Here is a 12,359-nt window from a genome sequence, read left to right as displayed (position 1 = left end):
CAGACGGTTTTATTTCAGAACTATCAATAGCTTAAAGGAAAACAAAGGAAAGGAAACAGAAAAACCTGCTCATTATTTTTGGATCATCAAATTGGGATGAAACTAATGCAGAAAACCTCATTTCTTTAAGAGAAATCAATCGAAACCATATATTAAATTAGCGGAGAGCTGTTCTGGTAGTTTTAAGTTGTAAAAGGCCACATTTTTTGCTAATGTTAATGGCTCTCTAATGATCTACGCGGAATCACAGTATCTATTTACAAAGTTCATCTGAAATGTATCGATTAAAAAGCCAATCCCCGTTTTCAGATTTCCTGTCGTCTTGTTTCTGCCATGACGATCTGCCATTTAATATTTAATGGCCTCTCGTCAGTTAGTGGTTCGTAGTTAGTTATTGCGTGCAGAACTATTGTGACCTGCATTCTTTAGTTCGGTTAATAATAATTAGTGTTTGTTATATTAAGTGCATATATTACAGCGTGAAGTTGACACACGTCATATGTGTTATGTTTTCTGACTAATGTGTTTCACGTTTGTTGATTTGCTTATTTTAACCAAGACTGTAGTAATGTTATGTGTTAGGTTTGTTAATCACCTGAGCAAGAGTTCAGATTGCAGACTTCTAAACTTTGTTACTGATTTATTACGTAACAAATCGATAGAATATGTTCCAAACATTCCATTTGTCTTATAAAAAAGTTGTATCAAATAATAATAAACTTTTCAAATTGTCACATTTTAGTTTGTCCGGAATTAATTGAAGGTATGAGAAAAGAAGGGTTTTTGCAAAAGATCTTTAACTAAGACTTTGATTGAAATAAACTGATAATCCGATCATGTAACTTAGAGTAATAAAGAACAGAAAACGAATGATAAACGTTCTCCATTATAATTTAATAACAAATTGAGACATAATTTAGAGTAATTTTAGACGATCACTCGAATCCGATCGATTCCTGGACAAATGGCGATATTCACTTTACCTTGGACATGAAATATCGGTGTTAAGTCGATATTCCAGCCAGACGCTTCGGCCACTTGTTAAACTACTTGTTCGTGAACCACCTGTACCCACTGGGCTGTACATCACGGGATAGTGTCTCGGAATTCCATCCGCAGTTTTAAAAGACTCGCGAACGCGGTTAATAATTTCAGAACGCGGAGACGAAAATTTTAAAGCGCACTCGATGGTGATAAATCCACAGCGTTCCCACGAGTGGCGGCCGCGGCCAGGCGTTCCTCCTCGGCTTCTAATTTAACAAGCTCGTTACTGTGCAGATGTCACAATGTCCTGACCGTAACATAATATCATCAACACAATTTCTATGAAGCCGATTTACGGGCGGGTTCTCGGGCCGTAAACGTCCAGACATCTGATATCCGTTTAGATAACGCGTGCGTCTATATTGCTGTACCGCGCCGCTCACAGCGCCAGAGTCGCGCCGCGCATGCGCAGTGCCGCTGCCGTGATAACATTACACACGTGTAAACACCGAGGTCAGAGGTGCTGCAGCTCCAGTCGTTATATACACATCTGATCATCCCCGAGGGTTGTTACTCAAAACCGCCTTCGAGCAGCAAATAATATCCCAAGATAAACTCCAATAAGTTTTTGAGTTATAAATGTTCTGGCTATTCAGCATTCCGCCATGACAGTGTGTGGTTCTACAATAAGACAATGAAACAATAATATCCTGACTGCGTATACAGACATTTCTTTGGTTAATGAGGCGGGTTCTATTTTTAGAATTTGCAACTAGTACTCAGTTTTACTCCGTTCTTCATCAGTAATTTCTATTTGTATGTTAGTTGCGTACATCTGAATTAATAATGTTTGTGTACAAATAAAAGGAAATATTTTCAAAATAACAGTTGATGTTTTATCAAGATAAGCTTACAAATAGGCAAATTATTGCTTGAGAACCGCATGTGTTTGTATGTTTAGATTTTCTCAGGTTGTAATTCGTGTATATTTTTAAACATGCACAATTTGTAAGGAGGCAGGTTTATTGTACCATAACAAAATCCTGATCAGCTCCTATAGCCTGACGCTTTCGTCCTTTCTTTTGTCTCATCCTCAATTAATTATGTAACGCTGATCAGTCGGGTTAAATGCTAATATACGCAAAACTATATATAATATAAAGAATTTTGATGATGTGAATAGATTAAATCAGTAGCCTATATATCTTAAAGTTAAGGTTAAATAAGTATAAACATTGTAAAAGTATAAATGTAAATCTAAAATAATATTTACTGTGGCAACAGTTAAACAAATTATTACTCACAAAGGGACAAGTGGCTCGAAATTCATTATCTACATGAAACATATTTTTATCTCAAAACAAATACACCTTTAACACTTTTATTGCTTCAGTGAATCCGTTATCTGGTCACTGATCATGGATTCCCTGAATATGAATAATGTATACAATAAGCATTAAAAAGAATAACAGTGTTAATGGTGTTTTATTTTTATGTATTCTCTAGATAAAATATATGAATGTGACTCCATATGTATTCGTTAAATTCCTGTAATAAAAATATTCCTTCCGGCTTAGTCGGAAGAAAGGTAGATTACACATGTGGCTGTTAAATCGAATTGTCGCTGAATATCCTCTATTAGTTTAGATGTTTAATTTGCACATCACTCATGTACGCTTACTTTCCATGTTGGTATGTTAATATAATATGACACTTTCAAGTATTTAGAAACCCTACAAGACTAAACATTGTTATAAGCGTATACATTGGTTTGTAAAATCGTAGATTTGAATAGTTACAATCAATAAAACATGTTTTTTCAAGACTTGTTAACAAACTTATTCAAGCTACGAAGTTATACAAATAATATCTTTGTACAAAATTTAGTTTGGATTTTTGCAGTTATTGTGTTCCCAATTAGCCAATTTACGCTATGCTGTATACTATTCATAACTCTGTAAGGCCCCAATCTGCAAATTTTTTAATATAGTAATGTATAAAAGACGTAAAACAAATACTGTTGTATAGGATATGAGAATTTTAAAAGTTTTTGTTTCGATATGACTATTTATTTCTTTTTAAGACAGCCGTCAGCTTGAAACCTTAAAAGATATCGAAAAACTACAAAAAGTTGTTTGTAATTCATTAATTTTTTAACGTTTCATTTTGGCTCTGTGTTGGATAAAATACTGATTCTGTACAAAGTTTAGTCTGGATATATTAAAATTGCAGCAGTTAACTTCGTACATAAACAAATATATAAATCGGATTATCGTGGTTTTGGCTTCTGGAGGTCATCATCGTAGAAAGTGCAAACAATCTGCCGGCACAGCCGTCAGCTTGAAACCTTAGAAAATATCGAAAAACTACAAGAAGAAAAGTTGTTTGTAATTTATTAACGTTTTTAACGTTTCATTTTGGCTCTGCGTTGGATAAAATACTGATTCTGGACAAAGTTTAGTCTGGATATATTAAAATTACAGTAGTTAACTTCGTACATAAACAAATATAAATCGGATTATCGTGGTTTTGGCTTCTGGAGGTCATCATCGTAGAAAGTGCAAACAATCTGCCGGCAATTCCATCATGAGGGTGGTTGGAATGGGCATATTTCTATGAAATATTCGTAATAAACCTACAATTTATTATAACCCGTAGTTGAATGGGATTAATGTTTGATCGTATTCAAGCCAGTTGGTAGACCTCGAACCAGTGCAATTAAACAGAAAATAATAATTATAGACTTAATGTACCGTACAGTTTGTTTAATAGTTTAATAGGCTTTAAGATGCATGTGCATAGAAATCTTTGCCTTAATTAGTTTTATGCTGATATATTTATGAATCCGATTCTGTGGCGGGAGTGCCAGTTACGGAACGATTGTAACAAGATCGTTCCGGCTATAGATGTTCAAGATCATTTACATCTAGATGGCGGTGGAGATGAAACAGAGAAAGAAGTGAAGGCTCTTCTTGTTCACATTTATAAGTACATGATTTAACTGTCTACCATGTTAAGGTTTAATTATCTCTATCTTAAACTATCGCGGTGTTTAGTACTGCTGTTTTTATTTACTACTACTCTTACTGGTAATAGTAATTAAAACATTTGAAAACCAAGCTGTTTGGTCTGTAATCGCAACAAGACCTAGTAAACTGTTCTAAACACCAGTATTATTTTGATAACTGCTTTTATACGACTTAGTATAAAATTATACTCATTTCAAGGGAATCCGTCAGTAATCAACGTAAAATATCAGGAAATCCGCGAGATCGATTATAGATTTAAGACAGTACCCGTTAGTAAATGTACAATTTAATATCTTACTAAAGCTTGCGCTACATTATTATTATCATTATTATCTTTTTAATTACGCCTCATCCTGTAAGTTTGTGAGTTAATAATAAAGCATAACTTTCAAATATGAATTACACAGAAACATTATTAACTTTCCACTGTATAAATCAGGACATTGAACTATTCACTGACGTCATCCATCCTACTTGGAGGAACAGAAACTGCACTTATAAAAAAGTGAACCGTTTCAAAGCTAGCGAGCTTATATATTACTATGCTATTAGTTGCAATTTTTAACACATTTCTTTTTGTGCAAGCGTACTTCTATCACTCGTGGGACTGGAAAAATTTGTTTGTCTGTCCGCATGATATCTCGAAAATGAACTGGCGTATAGGCTTGAAATTTTACACTACAATTCATCGAATATGGTACATGGAATTTGGCTGAGCATTAGCAAATACTTTTAGATTGATCTTATGGGTAACCATGAAGCGATCGAAAAAAATGGAAGATTACATAACTTTTAAACAAGCTGATTATAATCACATGAGATTTTAACATGTGATATACTGACATATTTGGATTATTCATATGGTAAATACAAACAAATAATTCAGTAAATAGATATTAAAAGTGGGTGAAAAATCTGATTTCAGCGCACCCTTAAGTTGTAGTACCCTCCCTACCTTACCTGAACTTTGATCAATTAAACACTACTATGAAACTTAACTGAATAAATGTAAATGTCAATACTTCGTATGGAAAGATATCTCGATAAAGATGATTTAATATTTGCATACTTACACAAGAATGACTAGTAAGATATTGCTTGTCCAATCATGGAATTTGGTTGAGCATCACTGAAGCCTATCACTTAGTAGACTTACAGAATTTATTTTTTGTCTGCCGGGGATCTAATTTCTTTTCTGTAAGATGTCTGTCTATTTTAGCGCAAGACATCTCGAGAATCTAATGAGGTAAGGGCTTAAAATGTTGCATTCAAATTAGCGTAGCCTGTCACGCGACACGTGATGTAGCGTATTACTTCCTTGTAATTCAATAACTGAATAGTTTTTAAACAGCACTGATTAGGTTTGGTATTCAACTATTAAGTTAGGACGATAAGAGATTCAGATCGTACCCAAAGTCTCCACTGTCTATGACATGCTAATTATTTTTTGTCAATAAATATTCATTATTGACATTGTGATTATGTAACATATTGTCACATAACATATTGGCACAATATTCACTGTAAGGCCTTTATATTTATACGGAGTATTTAAGCATAAATCTTATACATCACATGTGGTAGAGTAGGTATCACATGAGGCTGTATTTCTCTCTTGAAGATTAAGTGTAATTTTATCTGTTTAATTACACAGCAATTTTCAAATTTATTACAGAAGCCTACTGAGCAAAATAAATCGAATATGTTGATTTTCACTCATTTCAACATCTAACCTATGTTATAATGTTAGTGTTTATAAATTTTTGTTGTGTAATATTCCATTCAACAAACGGATCAGGACGATGAGAGCGTAATATATTGATATATAACTATTCATTGTTAACGAATAGTTATTGAAAATAACTTAAAACACCAAATCATCACGTAAAGTACAAAAAGATGTTTCAAATTAAATTGCTATGGCAATAGTTACTGTAGTTCTTACTTCAAAACTAACTTGGACTCTTCATTAAAACAAAGATAATGGTGGAAAATTGATACTAATTCGATCTTTGCGGAGGTCCGGCTCAGCAAAAAGATTCCACGGACGACACTTTGTTTACAAGACATTTAAATGAAATGGCGTTAATAGGTGTGGGGAGTAGTTTTAATTAGGAGAAGGAGGGACCACCCAGTCACAAGCAGCGTCACCTGCCGGAGCTCGCGCTTATCGTGGACGTGAGGACCTAGCTAGGACTCGGGGTCTACTCGGACCCAGACAGGTTTAGTGCGTACGTCCCGTGTAAACCTCTCAACTTAATATCATCTAATGAAATAGAAAGCGTCTGTTTGAGGTATATCTCACACTACAATTATGTACTAGATATCTTTTATTTGCCTCCACACCAGTCTATAAACATAAATAAAATCCAGAATTTATCGACCATTATATTCAATTATAAATTATAACACTTTGACTGAAGAGCGATTGCAAACTTTTTTTGCCTAATCACGGAAGTGGGTGTTTTTCAAAATGTAACAAATTCATAATATAGTAGAGTAATATTTAAAATGTAACATTATTAGAGTCAGTTAAAGGAGTGCTTGGATAATGGCAGGCAGTTGAGGTCAAGTCCACGAGATCACACTAAACAGTTAAGTTCCGCTGATCATGCAGACCATTCTATTTAGGTTAGACTGCGAAATCACGACAGTCGTATACCTCTTTCTATAGTCTTTCTGAGCTTCCGAAGTATTTTATAACATTTCTTGTAGAAATCTTTATATTAGATTCTTTTACGGCACTTCGATGACTTTATCTATTTTAAATTGCTTGCCATTGAGACTCTTTTCAAATTTAATTCAAAACTCCTCAATGGAATGTTAAGGAAACTTCAAAATTCATTATGATGACCACGAACAGTAATCGCGAGATAATTATAAATTAGTAGGTACAATTTAGTAATTCATTTTAATTTTCAATATTTTTTGATAAGTTATTAGATCATAACTTTCTAGATAGATTACTTATTTAACAATTATACCTCGTTGAAAACCACAAGGTAGTTGATAGTCTAGTTCTAAAAATAAGTTATATAAACTAGACTAGCGTTATTAGGATCGTAATATAGCCATGGTAGTATCGTGCTCCTGCCCTTTGGTTATGGGACAACTCCTTGGTAAGACTTCAGGATCTTTACTGCACGCAGCCTAGTCTGTTGAAAGCAGGCCTACCCTAGTCTGTGACGTCATGGAAATTGCACCACACTATATTGGGGACATGTTTAAGAGTGCCAAAGGGGATAATCCTACACAAGTAAAACGTGAAACATTATTTTAAGAACCCTACAATTTTAAGAAACTAACACTTTTTTTCACGTCGTCTTCAGTTTTAAAAACTTGGAACAATTTAGTTTGATTAAGAGGTGTCTGTTCTGACTGTCACGTTGTCTTGATTTCAGCCGCAGAATAACAATGAATGTAATCCTCCTATGACAATAGTCAATTTTTAGTTGTGTAAGGGAGATGTCTCCGTAATTAAGGGTTAATAAGTATCCGAACAACATTTTAGGTTAAAAAAAATACTACTCCGAACAATCATAAATGGTTTGATTATTCATAGTTTGAATATCCAAAAAAGTATAAAAGTTACAATAAAAACTAAAAAAGGTTTTGATTTGTATTAATTATATCTTTAAATTGAGACATCTCCAGTCTTGTACAACTAATAAAGAAGGGCGCAAAAGGGTTTGGAGTTTAATTCTCATGTGGTATAAGTCAAGGTCATTCCATTACAGCTGGCTTGTAACGAACTAGTCGTATTATTTTAATGTATTCATGAATAATTCAGCCCTATCTGCTCACCAGTGATTCAAGGTAAGAACTGTTAGAGCGTTTAAAATTTTATGTTATCTTGTAAATTCGAATTATCTGCAGTATTATTATCTTAAATTCTACAACTATTCATTTTATTACCGTTAAACATTGCGCTTCACAAAATGATTAAGGGAAACTGTTATGTAACTCGGGAATTGTTGCATTTAAAGTAGTTTCACTAACCACTGCAACTAGTTTTTAACCTAAAGATGAGAAGTATAAAAATGGACCAAATTTAATTTTAATTTAAATAATTTATAGAAGTAAAATTTAGATCTAATATATATATATATACATAGTTGTAAACAAGTTATATTTATACACGTAATAAGTTAATTAAAGAACTTAATCAAGGATTAAATTTGTTATAATTAAGTTCACTACGTTAGGGAAGAATTATTTGCACTTTTTCTTCCTCACAAACTATGTATATTTCGAGTTGATTCGTGGCTTTATCAAATGCATTTCAATGTCTTGTCATGTTAAAAAATAGCGTTACGTAATTGCATTTTTAACGTGAACGTGCCTTGTTAGCCTTTAGTCGATTATCTCCAAATCACCTACTTTAATACTAGTTGTAGGCAATATCCAGTAATTATTTTAATATCGCGTAAATAACTTACAAAGTTTAAACAGCTGATCGTCAAGTCCTCTTCATATAGACTAGATACAGTAATTATTATATCTAGCCTATATCTACATACTAGAATAATTATGGAATAATTTAGAGAGGATCCAGTACGAGTATTGATTTCAGCTACAGCTTAGTGCAGCGCCTCACATCTGACACTGTTACAGACCAGACTCCTGGAATCTAGAGTCTGAAGAGATCCAAAAAAGACGGCGATGAAGATTTTCAAAACATCCGCTGCACTAAGGTAAAATGGAGCTAAACTCAATATTCGCATTTAACTAACTGTTTCCACTATAGCTATGTTATGTGAAAATCCAGTAATTATACCGGATTAATTACTGAAAACTATTAACATAATTTCCATACTTGCTATAGAATGGGTGACAAAAGACTAATATAGATGTATTCCTACTAGGTTTTATGATGAACATAATTTGAACCAATATGAACTAGTATCAGATAAACGTATCAGCGTAATATTGTAATAAAAGGCCCATAGTGTAGTAGGTGCGGAGCGGCGCCAGTAGTTCGTGCAAGCGCATTCGTGCAAGACAAAACACGTTCATTACCCTGTCGCTGTAAATTTGAAACAAGGACAAGAGTAAAACCTCTTGGGCTATTCAGAAAGCGACAAGTAAATGGGACTCTAACAAGGTAGTTATGATTCAGATGTCGATGAGGTGTCTGGGAGGTTGTACGGGATAATTTGGGCCGGCTCCAGTAATGTATGTGTCACACGCCGTATGTGACATTGTGTGCAAATCTCCCGCTTACGTACCGTGCGCCATAGCCACATCTCATTCGAACCCTGGCTCCTTGTCTCCTGCATTATTCTACAGCCTGCCACTTGCCTAGTGTTCCAGGACTCACTGTGCTTTACAGCATCCTATAGTCTGCCACTTGCCCAGTGTTCCAGGACTCACTGTACTTTACAGCATCCTATAGTCTGCCACTTGCCCAGTGTTCCAGGACTCACTGTGCTTTACATCATCCAACAGTCTGCCACTTGCCTAGTGTTCCAGGACTCACCATACTTTAAAACATTCTATAGTCTGCCATTTGCCTAGTGTTCCAAGATATTGTACCCTCCAGCATCCTACACCCTGTCACTTGCCCAGTGTTCCAGGACTCACTGTACCCTCCAGCATCCTACAGCATGCCACTTGCCTAGTGTTCCAAGACTCACTGTACCCTCCAGCATCTTATAGTCTACCACTTGCATAGTGTTCAAGGACTCACTGTACCCTCCAGCATCTTACAGTCTGACACTTGCCCAGTGTTCCAGGACTCATTGTACCTCTAGCATCTTATAATCTGCCACTCGCCCAGTGTTCTAGGACTCACTGTGCTTTACAGCATCCAACAGTCTGCCACTTACCCAGTGTTCCAGGACTCACTGTACCCTCCAGAATCTTATAGTCTGCCACTTGCCTAGTGTTCCAGGACTCACTGTACTCTCCAGCATCTTATAGTCTGCCAATTGCCCAGTGTTCCAGGACTCACTGTGTCCTCCAGCATCTTACAGTCTGCACTTTTCCAATATTCCAGGACTCATTGAACCTTCCAGCATCCTACAGTTTGCAACTTGCCCGGTATTCCAACAGTCACTATACCCTCAAGCATCCACAGTCTGTAACTTGCTTAGTATTCGAGGACTCACGGTTCCATCATCCAGTATCGTTTATTCTGTCACTTTCCTAGGATTCTAGGACCCACAGTCCCATCCAACATCATTCAGTCAGCCACTTGCCCAGTATACCAGAACTCAATGTCCACCCAGCATCATTTAGTTTGCCACTTGCCCAGTAATACTGGATTTAATGTCTCATCCAGCATAATTCAGTCTGTCACTTGTCCAGTATTCCTGAACTCATTGTACATATCAGCATCCAACAGTTGCTACTAGTTTAGTATTTCAGAATTTACTGTTCCATCCAGAATCATTCAGCCTGTCACTTGTCCAGAATAAAATGAGCTCATGACACTAGTCATCCTTTTAAAGTCATCCCAGTATATCAGACCTCTTTGTTCGCTCCAAAATCCTCATTGAAACGTCCTCACCGCACACTTATGACTTTAAATATACTGTGGTATAGCCGAAGTACATACAAATAGCATGTAAATGCCTTCATGAACACTTATAATTTTGGATGTACTGTGGTACAGGAGAAGTTTTGTATTCAGTCTATTCAAATGTCATGGAAATTCCTAAATTCAAAGAAATCAAAGAAAAACAAAGAATACGTTTCATTTTGCTTGGGATTTTATCATAGGTGATGTCAATTTCATTAAACAGACACTAATCTGTAAGTAATGAGGAGTATTTCAATGCCGAGTTCTTATTAAGGTATCAAGCGGCTCTAACATTTTAAAGGCTCTACTACCATTACGCTTTAATGTCGCTATTTCTTGGAATCGTTAGTGAAAGTTACGTTACTTAGCACGGAGCGACTGTTGCTGAGATCGTGCTAAAGCGTAATTCAGTTATTTGTCACAAAAAAACTGCAATACGATGATTGTGCAAGATCGTGTGAAAGTGACGTTATTGATGACGAGCAACCTAACCCATTAGGGTGACTAGGACAGTAAATGGGCGGCCGGCCGGCAGTGGCTGATGGCTCCGATAAAACTAGTCAAACAAGACGAGAAAAGGTTGAAAAAGTAAATATAAATCTGAAAACGAGCGAGCGATAAAACATGGAAGTGCAGTCATTTACCAGGGGCCGTGGGAATGCTAGCCGCTGATAATTTATCTGGGCTGCCGCGATCGGCCGATAGCCGCTCCGGCCCCGGGACAAGCTTATTTCCAAACTTTGCCGCTCTCAGCGCTTTTGTCTTTCATCGCTTTATTGTGTAGCCTGTTGCCACTTTGTACCGGTGTCCGGACCGAACTGTCCTGTCCTTGTCCGGCTTCGGAGGTTCAGGATTCTCCGATTAGGGTTTGTAGAAGGTCAAACTCCAAGACGGTTATAATCGAATGCACTAAACGAAATTTTGAATGAGTTTGTTCTCTTAATATGAGAGTCCAAATAGAACAAAACTCCATTTCAAAACTCTTTCTGCGACTTGCTCACCATCGATCGCGGCACCCAGATAAATTATCAGCGACTAGCATTCCCACGGGCCATGGTAAATGGTTACACTTCTACGAGGGGAATCGTGAAACCCTTTCAATATGTGTTTCAAATATTTCGAAAAGAGTGGAGGTTCCATCGAGGTACCCATAATTCACAGTAGAGCTCCGTAATAATCCCACCTCAACAATGTTCGTGCAACACTCAAACATTTTCCAGTTATCACAGAACCTTGATACGGAAATTACTGTTACAAAGTGATTTATTGTCAATTACCTGCTACAACACATCAAATCATAAAAATGTTATTCGCTCATATAAAATAACGGTAAAGAATATTTACATAAGGAAGTTTGCAACACGGATTTACTGTACTTATTAGAGAAGTTGATTCCTATTTTCAGCCAATGCTAAGCACTGCTTAAAAATAGAAGTTACAGGGCTTCCAGATACAGCGGACATGTTATGCTTTCAAACATTACAATAGATAGAGCACATTCGTACATTGTTATGCGGAACTTAATTTGACGGTTTATCATGCTTATAGATGTTTATATCTTCTTTACAGATATAACTTTTTGGGAAAATTCCTATCACTGTTACATGAGATAGTTTGTATAGTTGAGTATGTTTCTAATCGATCCTGAAAGCGACATTCTTCAAATTCCATCCACCTAGCTACCGAACACATTTAAAACAGAATTTTTTCACATCCACCCCAAAACTTTTCTTTTCACACTTAATATTACCAAGAGCATAATATTATAATTTTGTAATTAAAGGTAATAAAATAACTGGTTAGAAATAATATCCAAACTGTGA

The 12,359-nt window shown here is 35.8% G+C and overlaps 1 protein-coding gene across 2 annotated transcripts in view; it reads right to left on the bottom strand.

The window, feature by feature from the left end:
- The window catches only part of LOC124357207 (protein vestigial), a 124,751-nt gene that overhangs the window by 44,921 nt on the left and 67,471 nt on the right, over positions 1–12,359 (bottom strand). The gene's annotated exons all lie outside the window — the stretch shown is intronic.

Source organism: Homalodisca vitripennis, chromosome 3 (assembly GCF_021130785.1).
Source record: "Homalodisca vitripennis isolate AUS2020 chromosome 3, UT_GWSS_2.1, whole genome shotgun sequence".
NCBI lineage: Eukaryota > Metazoa > Arthropoda > Insecta > Hemiptera > Cicadellidae > Homalodisca > Homalodisca vitripennis.
The sequence above is the reverse complement of the archived record's forward strand: the minus strand, read 5'-3'. Positions and strand labels throughout refer to the sequence as shown.